The sequence below is a fragment of the Cryptomeria japonica genome, chromosome 4 (genome assembly GCF_030272615.1).
Source record: "Cryptomeria japonica chromosome 4, Sugi_1.0, whole genome shotgun sequence".
Taxonomy (NCBI): domain Eukaryota; kingdom Viridiplantae; phylum Streptophyta; class Pinopsida; order Cupressales; family Cupressaceae; genus Cryptomeria; species Cryptomeria japonica.
In genome coordinates, this window is record NC_081408.1 from 375,687,703 (window position 1) to 375,703,560 (window position 15,858).

The following is a 15,858-nucleotide window of genomic DNA, read 5'->3' on the forward strand; positions in this document are numbered from 1 at the left end:
AGCTCCACATTTGGGGAAGAATTTATCCTACTAATTAAAATATTTTGATATTATATCTTGCTTTGGAGAAGTGATCTTCAGTCAGCAAGTCTTTGTATCTTGCCCTGGAGTAGTCAGTTTCATCTTGCAAGTCCTTTTGTATCTTGCCCTAGAGCAGTGTGATTCAGCCTACAAGTCCTTGTGTATCTTGTCATTGGATAGTGCATCTCAGCCTAAAAGTCTTTCAAGTGGCAATGTGCTTCCTTGGTAGTGAGCCAAAAATAGATTTGTAATCATTTCATATATTGTAAGTTGACTCTCACAGTGTTTTTTCCCTATTTGGATTTTCCACGTAAATATGGTGCTCTTGTGCATTGTGTTTCTTTGCTTTATTCTCCATTGTTGTTGATAAAGTGAAAGATAAGTTGATTGTGTTATGAAAAGATAAAGTTTAAGGTTAAATGTTTTTAATGACCAGACTGATTCATCGTCACCTCCCTACCCGCAACCCTCAATAAATATGCAATTTTGGGTAGTTTGAGGAACCTAGAAACCTCATAACATGTGGGGCACAATTTGGAGTTTGCTATGACAGTTGAGAGCGATTCAAGGCGGATTTATTGGCTATCAAGGGTAGACATTGCAACTAATATTCCCTTGTTAAAACTTGTATCATTTACTTTGCATTGCTTAATGCCATTTTTCCTGGTTAGTGGTTCAATGAGGAAGAAGGGTTTTCAAATTGTTGCTAGAATGGGGTGCAAGGGTTTTATATTGATTAGGTTTCCATCGATAAGCCTTTGCATCAATACCTAATGAAATCGGTAAAAACATTTACTATAATAACCTGAATCCTTATTTTAGCAAACGTTCAATCATTATGGCATGAAGCAATAGCAATGTTATTGCTGCTAACATACATGAGTAATGTTAAGTTCATTAGCTAAAACTAGTATGGTTTTAAAAGCTTATAGAACTTCAAAAAAGAATCAAATAGATTGGCTTAAATCATGTTCTCCAAAATAACATGAGATGCATTTCTTTTTAAATTACACAGCACCGCAATCAACTCAGACAACTCTATTGTAAGATAGTTACTAATAAAACAACATTGGTGAAACTTTAGTATTTAATTTTTGAACTCTTATAAACCTAGCTTGGAAGGTCTCTATGAGCTTGGAAAATTCAAACCACAAAGGGCCTCCTGTTAGATAATTACTAATAATACTACATTAGTGAAACTTTAATATTTAATTTTTGGGCTCTTCTAAACCTAGCTTGGTCTCTCCATGAGCTTGAAGAATTCAAGCCATGAAGGCACCTCTTGATGCAGTTTATTCCACTATGTTGAAAGAAAATTTAACATTTACAATCACTATTAACAAATTATATTTTATAAAATAGGTTTTGATAGTTTATATTGCTTTCATGTGGTAAAGATAAAACATGTATAATGTTGAGCGCATGTAAAAGAATTAGCGATTAAGGAAGGATGGATGGAATCACGGATCGCCACCTACCAACTCGCCAGAGAAACAAAAGTAATAACCTCCTTTTATGATTACAAGTGGCTACCAAGGGCCTATGCAAGCTAATACCACCTATGGTCCCAAACCTCTAATATATGCACTTTCATAATTAATGGACAAAATATAATGCCGAGTTTCTTCTTGAACACATACACCCATCTCTACTTTATGCACTCTCATAACACCTTGTTATTTCCCCTCCATATTGAAAAGGTTGTCCATTAATGCCCTTGAGGCTATTGAAGTTCAAAAGTCTATAGATAGTGATCTTATGTCTCTAGCTTTCTTAATTTAGCTAAAATTCACCATGGGGTGCCCTCCATCTTAAGCCTACTATGACTAGAACATCTTTGAATTCTAGGCTATAGATGCCCTCCAAGTTTGAACCTCCAAGATATTGAAGTAGTTATCAAAGTCATTGAATTGTGTCAATGATTGATGATTGAAGCTACTGATGTACTGTTGTCATTTTATGACACCCTTGGTCCATGAGTGAGAACCGATCAGAGATATGTTCTATGGACCAACGCCGCCTTAGTTGATCAAAGAGAAAACAATGGAATCATTAACTATGAAGTATTGTCTTGTCGGAAGTTCCTTTCCCAAGCCTTTTTTCCTCTCTCTTCCTCGGAACTCCGGAACCCCCAGGTTCCCAAGTTTCCTAGTCTTCAACGCCGGAACCCCCAGGTTCTGAAGTTCCTAAGTCTTCAACCCCGGAACTCCGGAACCCCCAGGTTCCCAAGTTCCTAAGTCTTCAACCCTGGAACTCCGGAACCCCCATGTTCCCAAGTTCCTTTTTCCTCAACCCCGAAACTCCGGAACCCCCAGGTTCCCAAGTTCCTAAGTCTTCTACCCCGGAACTCTGGAACCCCCAGGTTCCTAAGTCTTCTACCCCGAAACTCTGGAACCCCCAAGTTCCCAAGTTCCTTTTTCCTCAACCCCGGAACCCCCAGGTTCCCAAGTTCCTAGTCTTCAACTCCGGAACCCCGAAGTTCCCAGGTTCACAAGTCTCCGAAGTTCCCCCAATTTCGGTGACCCAGGTCTCCGAAGTTTCCCCAACTTCGGTGACCCAAGTCTCTGAAGTTCCTAAGTCTTCTCTTCCTCAACTCCGAAACTCCGAAACCCCTAGGTTCCCAAGTTCCTAAGTCTTCCCAACTTCGGTGACCCAAGTCTCCAAAGTTCCCCCAACTTCGGTGGCCTAGGTCCCCGAAGTCTTCCAAACTCCTTCTGACTTGCACCACTTCCGGATGGCGTGATCGACACTCAGAGATTTAAATGCTCTGATAGCTTTGGTGACTTGTGCACCTTCTTTTGTGGAGCCAGAGGAGTGCATCTAATGTTTTTGGCAGAATTTCCATCAAGGGAGGTACAGGGGCATGCTTGTTGTGGTGACTTATGTCATGTGTGCATACTCTGACTTTGAAAGGTCAATCAATCCACCCTTCTCAAGGTTGTCTTTTGTGGGTATGGCTAGGTTGTTTGCATGTACAGAAGTCAAGTGCATGCACTTCCCTGCACTCCCAGACTGACATACAGGGGTCATGATCCCTCTTGTAACATTTTTTCTATATAAAGCTTGTTAAGCCTCATTGTAAAAGGTTCTCTCCCTGCTACCTCAAGCTTTCCTATGCTCCTTCTCTTCTCTTGAAGACTTGAAATTATTTTGGCATTTCTGCAACTGTAAGTTTGGCCTTTGGCCTTTGAATGGCCTTTGAATGAATTGAAATTACATTCTTGCCTTCCTTCAACTTATGCATATTGTGTATGTTCCCTTACCTTCATCATAGGTGTGTGTTTTGTGGCTCTTCTCTCCATATATGTTGTGTTAGCTTGTTTTTTTTTAGTGTGGCTTGTGGGAATCCTTTTCCCCTCTTGACACTTGACAAATTCTAACCTCCATACATGCGTTTGGGTTGCTCATGCAACTGAAGTTTGTGCATCTCTTAGGTATTTCAGTTGATTCCTTGTGCCATTTTGGGTGGGGAGAGGAACAATCTTTTATTTTGGTGCATCACCTCCTTTGATTTTAAGCATTTCTCTCTTCCCTTTACCTCTGCAAGTTGTTAGGATATGCTTAGGAGTAAGTTTTGAAGTGTTGAGTTGGTTCAACATCTACACCTGGATTGAGAACAAAGTCGGCCTTCTCCAGAGATTCAACCCCTTTGCACAAGGTTCCACACTTCGGGGTTGTTTCCATGTTTCACAAGATTGTTGAGTTGATAGCTCAACAAGGGTGCGAGCTTTTGTGATAACATGTACCTTAAGGACTACCTGATATTCACCAATATCATAAATGTGAAAGATTTCCAATGACTATCCTAGTAGTTCTATTGGATTGATTAAGTTTGTTGTTGCGGGTAATCACATAATTATGGTTCCCAATCTTGGGACATCTTTATTTTTGCTTGAAATCATATATTTTTAAAAATATAATGATTTAAGCATTGAGAGGTTCCATTTGAAGGATCAAACCCTTTTAAAACAAAGAGTTAGATCAAATTTTCTTGGATATAACCCCTCTAGTCTTGAATCATATATACAATGGAGTCTCCTCTACACCTCACAAAAAACCACTTTTACATTTGTGAAAATTTAAATTTAATAATGACTGGCAACCCTAAATGCAATTATACATATTATCTTACCTGGCCTCTACTTGTACATAGAGGAGCGGGGGAAAATAGGCTAAATACAATTGAAAGATGTGTCTCATAAACACAATCAAATCATCTATGAGCTGCTAGTGCATCACCAACTTATCTTAGATAAGCAGTATTTAACACAATATTATCCTTCCTTTTATATTTAGCTTTGCAAATTCATGGTTCTGTTCCACCAGATCAATCCATTAAAAGTTGAAATGCAATCTTCCTCAGTAAAATTACAAAATTCTAGCATGGAGACCGCTCCCTACTATAAGTGTGAAATGCAAGCTAAAATATTCATACATAGATCGATACATTTCCCAATAATTTGCTCAAGAACAAGATAGCGGTACCAGTGCCCTAAAGTCAAAAAAAAAAAAAATTGTAAAAACATACCTCAAAAATTCCTTTCAAATTTATTCATGTAATAATTTGAAAGTTGTATTTCCTTTTCAAAATTTCTCTGTTCTTGTCCTTAATATACTAATCTATTATCTTGCATTATTTTTTGAGGTCCGTAAACACGTTTTCTTACCATTTACACTGGCAGATAATTTCCACACCAATGGTATCATTTCTATAATTTTGTAAGTAGATAGGACATTATAGTAAATGGATAATCCAAATTTAAACTTTCATTAGTCTGTGCATTAAGAGATCAGATTTAAGAATTAAACTATGTATACATTGCTTTGAAAAGTCAACACAGATTTCAAATGAGATTGTCTTCTAAAAGGCTATTTCCTTCACTTCCCGTCTGCCAATAAAAAGTATTGTCAGATATTTCATTTCATATACATTAACTTGCTCTCCAAGACCATGATGAAAATGATAAGCTAGCTTTGCGAATATAAAATGATTATATAACATAACTTAAAATAAACAAGCAGCACTTCCACAAAGGTATAGCACCATGCTCTTGGAAGCAGATTATAAGATACTGTTGTTCCTCCATACATAATTAGGCACAGTTAAGCTATACAGTAGGCCTTTAACGCCGTTATTTTTACATATGTACATATTTCCATTGCTAAAGTATATAGAATGGCCTGAAGCTGAAGGAAAGAAATGACAAGCTCCAATTGTTCTGTTCTGTTTGCAAGCAACACACATCAAATTCCAATATTTCAACAGATTTTCACTGAGATCAATACCATCTTCCTGCAGAATAATAGGAAATGTCATTTTGAATTCATTAAGCACTTAATGCAATCAGAAAAGGCACATAACAATTTTAAATTGCATATTTCACTAGACCTGTCTTCTATAGAGCATATGCATTTCAATATTCTTTATAGACAGACATTTATTCAAATCTGTGTGATTCCTATCGGTGGTTGTAGCTTGAGCAACAGAGACTTGAAATTGAAAACGAAGCAGAAAATATGTGTTCCTCCAGACTCCAAGTTTCAGGGATGAGGAATGTTGGGACAGGATTTTGGCAACAGCAAAAAATTTCATGGGTTTTGGGACAGTGGGGTGACAGTTATTAAAATAATATTTAAAATTAAAAAAAGTTTAAGGTACGTGTAAGTGAAACCAAGCTGAGTTTGTATTTAAGTACATACAATTTGCTGAATTTGTGAGGATTTTTATTGATCCAATAATTCATTTGGCAATCATAATGATATAATTTTATTTTTATTGATCCAATAATCTGACTTGTTGTGCCTTATCAACACAACACAGGAATGCACCATCAATAGCTCGTTTATACAAACCACTGTCCCAAAGAACAAAGTTCGCAGATCGGAGCTTCATATTCCTCTTTTCTTTGAATGACAAATGGGCTGTACATTAACCATAACTCAAAAAATAAGCTATGTTCGAATACCATTCATCAGTTGGGCTAACGAACAATACCCTTGGAAGATCTTCTTAAACATCTTGTTCTTGTTCCTCTAGATTGTTCTCAGCCATGAGTTGACAAAGTCCTTTCCCACGAACCAGCTTTGTAGGCTTAATCTCCAGATCATATTCTTGGATTTTAACAATCCAATTGCCTCTCTTTGTACCAAAATCCTGCTGAGTTAGAATGAACTTGACTGCTGTATCAGGAACTAGAACCAGGGTGTGGGAATTCAAAATATAATATCTGAAATACTTTACTGCCTTTACAACAGCATAAGCATTTTTTTCCATTGGGGTATATTTTAATTCATGGGACTTCAATGGGCAGCTCACGAAAGCAATTGAAGATTCAATCCCCTCTAAATTTTTCTGCATTAAAATTGTAGACATGGTATGCTCGGAAGTGTAGCTATACATGATGAAATCCTTTGTATAGTCTAGGGAAACCAGCACAGGTGCATGAGCTATTGCCTTCTTGATTTCACTAAAGGTGACCTTTCACTCTGGACTCCAACGGAAAGTAGTTTTACCTTTCATCACATCAACGATATGAAGAGTTTTCTCAAAAAAAACAGGAATAAACCTACACAGAAAATTGACCTTTCCAAAGAAAGAATGAACAGCAGTCTTGCTAGCAGGTAAAGGAAGATTCTGTATGGATTTGACTCTTTCTACATCAATTTTGATCCCTTCTTTAGACACGACGTGTAAAAGGAGTTTACCTTCTATCACCCCAAAAACTGATTTCTTAGGATTAAGTGAAATACCATGCTTGCGGCACCTTTCCAATACATCTTGTAGATGAAAGAGATGATTCTCACGATCTTTGGAGAAAACAGTGAGATCATCCAAGTATACAACAATATACCTACCAAGGATACCACGGAAGGCTAGGTCCATAGCTCTTTGGAAGGTAGCACCTACATTTATTAATCCAAAGGGCATCCTGCGATATGCGAATGTACCCCATGGAGTAGTAAATACAGTCTTGTGCTGATCCAATTCACTTACCTCAATCTAATTATAGCCTGAAAAGCCATCCAACATAGACACCATTTGAGATTCTATTACTGTCTGTAAGACTTGGTCCATTATTGGCAAAGGATTATTATCCTTTAGTGACAGCTGATTGAGATTTCTAAAATCCACACAGATAAGAATTTTTCCATTCTTTTTACGCACCAGAACTATATTTGCTACCCACGTTGAATGGTGAATAGGAAAGATAATCCGAGCATTCAACATTTTTTGAATCTCTGAGAGAATGGTACCTGAAAGTTTCAGATTATATTGCCTCTGCTTCTGCCAGAAGGGTATTGCACCGGCTTGAGAGGAATGTCATGTTGCACCTCCTTAGGATAAAAGGACTTTAGATCTTCATATGAGTATGCCAGTACATCAATTTATTGGCATAGATGTTGAATAAATTGGTCCTTTTCTTTAGGAGTGCAATTGTTTCCAATATTTACAAACTTTGGATCATCTTCCGATCCAATATTGTATTTGTCATATCCCATAGAAAAGTTTGGATTCACTTGTTGCTTTTTGATATAGCGATCATGCTTGTCAAACAATTTCTCAAGTGAAACCAAACCTTTAGGGATTTTGTTTCCCTTCAACTACAAAATTTCTTCATCGGGCTCAGATGCTATATCTGAAATTGACTCAAAAGAATAGGAATTGCTACCTTCAAAATACAAATTATTAAAATTGACTTCAGTTTGAAGAAAATTTATAATTTGTTTGTCATCATTGAAAATCTGCCAATGATCCCAATTATCAGGCACACTAGGTCTGCAAATTAACTCAATGACATACTTGTCTTGACCAAAATCTTGGTGTGGAATTAAAGGAGTGGCTGAAACTGCAAGAGAATCGGCTCTATCATTATATTCCCCGGGTACTACTGAGATATTGAAAGCATCAAAACTTTCAATATTATCCCACACAAGGTTACGGTAGTGCTTGAGTCTATCATTCCTTGTCTGATAAACATTCCTTATCTGACAAACTACTAACTCCGCGTCACCTTGCGTATGGAGATTCTAGATACCTCTTTTACGAGCAACATCCATGCCTAACAACAAAGACTCATATTCAGCTGTGTTGTTGGTATTGGCAAACTGCAATTTATAAGAGTAGGGAAAAAATTCTCCTTTTGGAGAAATAAGGACAATGCCTGCTTCTGACCCATTGGAAGCACAACTTCCGTCAAACTCCAGGGTCCATACGTCATTAGAACTGCTAGTGCTTGCTCCTTCTGAACTTTGGGGATGAATTATGTCTTTTTCAACCATAGTAGAAGATTGAGCTTCTTCAACCATGACAAAAGACTCACTAGAACCAACTTCCGATGCTTGATCTTCATTAGCATCGGCAAACTTCTCACTATTCGAGAGAAGTGAAGACCTGAGTCATTAGATGGCCAATCTTCAGCAAATTCTGAAACTTCATCAATATGTAAATAGTAATTTCCAAATCCTACAGATTCAAAAAGAATCTGTGCATTGAGATCATTTGACTTTACCACTGTGTACTTAGTTTCCCTTTTTGGTGCCAATTTTTGCACAACACCGTTAATAGGTATTCTTGCTTCAATCATGTGCATGTTGAGCTCACTCCTACATCTTTACAGAAGTTACGACCAAGTAACATTCCATAAGAAGCGGGAACATCTGCGAGTAAGACAGACATCTTTATTTTCTTATCAGGTAAAGCTGCAAATGCAAATTGCGCATCCTTAATTTGCCCAATCAAAGGCACTTGTTTATTCTCCATGGAAAAACAATTACCAAAATTCTTGGTCAAAGTTAATCCTAGAGCATTGGCTACCTTGGCTGGGATAACATTATTGGAAGCGCTAGAATCTAAAACACGGTTACTCAACTTAAAACCATTGATCAGCAAAGAGATATAAAAAGGTTCTATCTTTCTTGGGACTAATGATGGAATGGTTACCAAGTTATTGGGCAAATTCTTGGGCTCTGGAACAACAGGGGTATTTTCGGCAATAGGACGAGTGTCCTTGCTTTTAACAAACTTGACCAATCTATCAAATTGGTTTGGATTGGCTTGAAGGTACTCTACCTCAGATATCTGAATTTTTGTCTTCCTAGCGTGATCAATGATATCAAAAGCCTAAAAAGAACCAACTAGGGAGGAAGGGATACTTTCAGCCTGAGGCTTGGGGTTAGACGCACTGGACTTTAGATCATTAGAGGAAACAGTAGGAGGATCTATATTACTTGATTTTTCACTACATCCTTAGGAAGGATAGGCAACGGTGTTCCTCTTTTGGCAATAATGATTGGCAATTAAAAATCATCCATTGCCTTTGCTGCTTCCTTTTATTGAGCTAATCGCCTCTGAGAACATGCCATTACAGCATATGCTTGACCATGAAGTTCTTTAGTTGTTGCTGAATCATCATAGTGCATATACCTTATGGTAGAGTCGCTAGTTGCCTCTTTTTCTTCTTGGTAGAGAGCAACGAAATCCTCTGTCTGATAATCAAAGAATGAAGGTTCATTCTGATCCATCTTGTAATATCCCACAATTCCATTCTACAAAGGTGGTTCAAGTGCAAGCCTCTCAAGAAGAGGCAATTTGGATTGATTTTTAGTAGCATAATTAGCAGCAGGGTTGGGATATGTTCTTCTAGGAATATCCTTGTAAGGGGCAACAAAAGAACCTTGGGAAATTTGCTTCTTCAAAGCAAGAAGTCCGTTTGCTAATTTCTGCACCATTGGATCAGTAGTGCCTGAGGTAGACGCTTCTGAAAAAGAATTCCCCTTAGATCAATTAGGATCTTTCCTGATTTTTCCAGCTAGGATCAAATCATCTTCAATTTATGTCGCCATAGTTTGAGTAGCTGCCAAATTTGTTGGGACAACTCTTTTTAGCGGAAAATCGACTTCAGGAAGTTGTGTGTTGAAAAGCATTTGAGATTTTTAGGAGTAGGCTAAGAAGCAATGGGAATTCTATTTACCAACTTATTAAACTTGGCAATGAATTCACACATGCCTTCATGCGTATCCTTTTTCATTTGTGTTAGCCGAGCTAACAAAGCATGTTCATCCTCAGTAAGCTTGAAACGTTTCTCAAATTTGTCTGAGTATGTTCCAAGGAGTGATGGAACCTGAGGAAAGATTGTAAAACCAATCAGCCACAAAGCCTTGTAAAGTTTCCACAAACAACTGTATTGCAACATCTTGATGCTCTACTCCAAGAACACCACAGGGCATATAAAAAGCCTTAATATGTTCATCGGGATGTTGCTTGCCATCACCATAGAACTTAGAAGATTCTTTTGTGAGCCTTGTGGAAGGGGATGAAGAGGTGGAGTTAGGTTCAAAGGGCCAAAAGCTGCCCCCCAAGGACCTATAGCAGCCATCTTTGGAATAACAAGGATGGAAGGAATTAATGGCTTGAAAAAGAATGGTAAGACCTCACTCGGGATAGGTTGTTTCTTCTTGGATGGTGGGAAACTAGTATTTTGTGAAAGAGGGGATATGGTAGTGAGAAGATCAAACTTAGCATGTTCAGCCAAACTTGACGCAACTTCTTGTGAACCTTCAACCCTTCTTGCGACAGACGTAATTGCGAAATCCCTCCAACGTAAAGAACTAGCAAGAAGCCCAAGAGAAGAAACTTGTGAATAAGATACTAGAATTCAAACAAAAGCGTGAGGCTTCTGAATGCATTCGTGTCCCCAATGGAGTCGCCAAAAACTATTGGTTGAAAATTTTGTACACCTGGGAAGACATGCAAAATTATGATTTCAGTCACAGCATGTGAGTTAAAAACTCTCCTAATTCTAAGGAAAGGCTCCCCCTTTCTTAATTCTTCTAAATACTACATACTAATTATAACCCATAAACACTAATTTAATCTTGGGTGAAACAACATCCTTTTCTTCTTTTCAAAAAGACGATATTCTTTTCTCTTATTTCATAAAAGAAACATGACTTATAGTAACAAATACAAAAACTTCCAAGAAATTTCAACCATTACAAAAATGCTTATACAAAAGGAAGCGAAGTTTCCATAAAAGCGCGAAGTCTTCCATCACTTCCCCGAGACGGACATGTAGAAACAAAAGCTCAAAGTCTTTCACTCTTCTACTATCCTATCAACCTTCCAAAATGGTTATTATAGTAACAATGTACAACATACAACAGCTCAAAGCCTGTTAGTATGATGCACCTCTAGACTACTATTGAATAAGAACGATTACAAGCACAAAATCTTGTAGCCTCTTCCTATCCTGACACTTAACTATGCTAATTTAACCCTCAATATTTGTAGCACAATGTCTACAAAAAATCAGATTAAAGCTCTTTCCAACAACCTTACTAGAATCTCAAGTATACATAGAAAAATATATCATTGAACATAAGAATACAATAGATATATGAACAAACCATCAACACAAAGTCTGAAACTCAAATGTCCTCTTTATATTGCTTGAGAGTCCAATTTACAAGTATAAAACACAAAGTTTCTATCACGGTAAATTTCTACAAAGTATTCTTGCTTGCCGAAAAGATAAAGAATACATAGAGAACCCTCCAATATATATAAGAGAGGGGATAAGAGCAAAAAGTGGGAGAAGTCGAACTAACTAAAACTTATTCCACAACTAACTATGACTTATTCCAAATTACAGTACTATTGTCTTTCAACTTGTAATTTGTTTACATGTAATTACAAGTTACAAGAAAATAAGTAATGTGACTACTTGTAATTACAAGTTTTGATATTACATGTAATTTGTCGAAAGGAAAATATATTCTACAACAAAAAAAAATGATATAAGTATCAAGAGACACTTCTTGTCCTTCTCTATTTCTAGCCATGAAACCTTGGAATTTGTGAATTGACTCTTACAATTAATAGAGATCTAGACCTGTTGTATTTCTTGCAGCAGCAATATAGTTTTGATGATGACATCGAAATATCTTACTATTGCTACTCTATGTTCCTCAAGAACAGTTTGCATCTTATCAAGAAAGACTTGACAATTCACAAATTTAAACTGTTCAGATTCAAGCTCCTGATGAAGCCTTGACACCAACTCAAAGAGTATCACATTTTCAAGAAGTAACTCTTCATTTTGACTTACTATCTTACAGGACATTTTCTCAAAACTAGAAATAATATCCTACTCCAATTCAGTACTCATTTCAAGAGCAGCTTCTATATCTTTATTCAGGTCCTTGACAACTAATGACTTATTGATCATAAGTTCTTCAAATTGTACCTTTCTCTATTTGGTATCACAATGTTGTTGCACAGGACTTCTAACTTGATCCATCTCATGCCAAATTTTCAAATCTTTTTCAATAGATTCCAGACTTTTCTTAAAAGATTCAAAAGTCTGGTTTAGCTTTATGTTTGTTGTTTTCACATTGACCAGCACCTGTAAAGCTTTCTTCACCACTTGAGTACTTTGATCTGCCAGTTGACCTACCCAAGAATCAATAGCCTTTGCCTTTTGTGCAGCTCTTTCAACCCGTTTGATGGATTCTTCGGAAGTGGAAGAAGTCAAGGGATCAATCTTTTCAAAAGATTTAGTGATCTTTTGGATCACTAAAATGAGTTGTGCATTTTCCTCCTTGAGTTTATCCTTCTTTGCTAAGAGCTCGTCATAACTTTGAACCAATGAGGCTACAAAGTCTTGAGCATCATGCATCATTCCAACATGTGTTTGTTTTCCTAGCTCCACTCTCGTGAACCTATAATCAGATATTTGCATATCCCCTTGTGGCTTATCAGTAAGAGGTTTTGCCACCTTTGCATACTTCATCTTGTTACTATCCACAATCACTCGTGAAACTGTTTTGGCTTTCTTGGCAACTTTTGGCTTGGGCTTTCTAAGTTGCTGAAAATCAAACACATCAGAAGAAATTTCCTACTTTTTCCACTTAGGAGTGATTGAGCTCAACCATGGTGGCAAAGCTAACGAACTTGCCTCAGTAACAACAATTGTAGTTTGGGTAGAAACAGGCTCAATATGTACTACAATTGTTATTCTATGAGAAGTCGCAATTTGAACAGTGACAAGTGTTTGTTCGGATGACATATCATGGCAGGCTTCAGACATGAACTTATCAAAGCTCACAACAGAGGTGTCAATCTCGGGAAGTGACACACTTGATAGGATGGCATATGAAGGATTTGCATCAAAAACAATCTCCAAGTTGTCATGTGAGATATCCATAGGTAATTCTGCCACTGACGAAGAAACAACAGTGCAAGTGGATACACTTGGCACAATAGGATCAACATGAACTATAGAAAAAGAATCAACATCTATGTCTATTGGAGACATAGGGACATCCAAAGACACTAAAGAAAGGGCACTATGAGGAGAGTTTGTGCTCGAAGTAGTGGGAGATTTTGAAGCATTCTCCTCTTGTTCATCCTCAAGGTCAATGACTTGAATTTGCACTTGAGGCTTCTCTTTTCCTTTCAACAATACCTCTTCTAGAGGAATAACCAAAGCTCTGCTGACTCTAAGCTTGATTATTGTACCAGAAGAAGAAGCACCCTCTTTGGTCTTGACTCTTACTTCAGATTTACGCCCAACAGGTCCTATTGAATTATCCTCTACTCGAACCTTAATCTTTATAGTTTTAACATTATTACTCTTCATCCAAGCATTGGTATTTGCAAGGATAGATTGAAACCTATCGAAGATTGAGGTGCACTCCTTTTGCGACCACTGTATAGATGAGAGAGGAGCCTCCGCAACCCTTTGTTCTGTATACTCTGGATCAAGTATTTTTCCATCATCTACCATGCCTTCTAGAATCTTACTCAGATCCAGATCTACAATCTGTTCCAAGGTGAGCCTACTATAGTCCATCTTCTTGATGTCTTCCTCTTTACAAAGATCGACCCAAATATCCTCAAGGCGATGAACATGAGTGAAAGCCCTCTTGATTTTATCTTTCATCCCTCAGTAGTCAAAATCTTTCCTAGCCTTGAACTTCTTCAACTTAATTTCCTGAAGCTCCATCTCCATTGCCTTGGCTCTAGTTGAAGTTGTCAAAGGGTATCTTCCAATCTGTAGTGGATTATGTGAAGATATATTGATACCTGATTTGTGCTGAGCTAATTGGTACACATGAATTGCCATCAGTTGTCTCCCTAATTCCATCAGAATGATCATGTCAGTAGGATTTCTTGGAAGCATATATGGATGACCATCAAAACAGCCAACTCTCATGTAAGTGAGTTGGAAACTGGAGGAACAGGTATCCGTACTCATTCACTTTCTTCCAAACTGCCTCAGACACTCTTTTTTGTTTTTAAGTGTCTTATCAAATAGACACATGAAATAACCAAAGAAAGCATCTTGCACCCTCCTATAATGAATCCTACTAGGTCTCAAAGTGACTTGATCATAATATTTCCACACTGGTATCAGCGACCTGTCACCCTTGGTAGAAAGACCCAGAAACTGTCTTAGTGATGTTGCTATGTATACCAGGTAGGAATTCATGTAGAATGTGAGAGTGGCTGGAACTTGTGCGAGTTGCTCACACAAATTACCACTGATCACTTCACCCCAGAAGATGTGACTGAGCCTTCCTCATAACCACGATGTATTTATACATCTAGATCTCAAACACATTAGATTGTTTCAAACCCATTATACTGCTCAGGAGTGTGATCATGTCACTAATTTCTTCAATGAAATCAGAGCGGTACAACTTAGGCCATCGAGACAGGCAAGCCCTAGGTGTCTTAAGCCACTTAGAATTGGTGTGCCTTATGCAATCTCCCTTTTTCTGGTTATAGTGATCAAGAGCACTCTTCATGGTGATGTCCGCATACACTGGGGCAGTAGGAACCTTGAAGATTTTGTCAATGGTTCCTGCATCAATTCTTATGATAACATTGCCATTATCATCCTTGATCATCCTGGATCCCTTATCAAAGTGAGTAGCATAAGAAAGGACAAACTCTGGCTCCAAGGCAGCCATTGGAAAAGTGGAAACCAAGTGAATATGACTATTCAGAAGCAGTTGCATGCTATTATTTGTTGACTCTTTTGCTCTCTCAAGGAATTTGGAAATATCAACATGCTCGATTTTTGTATCTTTGATTTCAACAACAGAAGAGCTCACTTGAGAAGGAGAAATTTCATTCCAGTACTTGTCATATTTGTACTTCATCCTCTTGTTTGAAGGAGATGCCGGTTCTTTTGTCCTTGAGCAAGAATCTGTAACGCTGCATTGAAAACCCAAAAGAGTTAATACATCATCACAGGCTATTAGAGAAGCCACGACTCCTTCAAATGAAAGAGCTTGTGAACCAATGCCCAACACTTGATCTATCATGATGTTTATCATGGAAAAGGGAAGAAATGAGTGGACTAGCTAGAATGATATATTATGAACAAGACACATATGGAGACAAAGGGCAGAATTTCGGATCTTGGGAGGTGGAATGCAAGTGAATCATAGCAAAATTAGAATGTGGAAATGGAAGAATGCAAGTTGGGATAAAACATTGACACTTACAATCACAATCGGGTCTTGAAGACTCAAATGCAAATAAGCATTCTTGTATGATAGCCATTAGCTTGCAATCAGGTCTTCAAGACCAAATTGCAAGTGGAAGAGGTTTGTAAATGCAAGGTGAATATAAGCTTGCAATTGGGTCTTTAAGACCCGATTGCAAGTGGATACACTTCAAAATGCTTATGCAATATGGGCTTGCAATCAGGTCTTGAAACCCCGATTGCAAGTGGAAGGGAAATATGAAGGCAATGAACTTGAAAGACATGCTTGCAATCGGGGCTCAAAAAACCGATTGCAAGTAAAAGACAATGATGAAACATG

General features: G+C 37.7%; 1 protein-coding gene across 2 annotated transcripts in view; it reads right to left on the reverse strand.

Moving 5' to 3' along the window:
- Positions 1-4,976: 4,976 nt before the first annotated feature.
- The window catches only part of LOC131047444 (bifunctional nuclease 2), a 161,494-nt gene continuing 150,612 nt past the window's right edge, over positions 4,977-15,858 (reverse strand). Inside the window, exon 10 of one of the 2 annotated variants that reach the window (XM_057981344.2) lies at positions 4,977-5,245. The gene's annotated coding sequence lies outside the window, so the exon portion shown is untranslated. Of the gene's footprint in view, positions 5,315-15,858 lie in introns of both variants that reach the window. The other variant, XM_057981334.2, reaches the window with a different exon arrangement.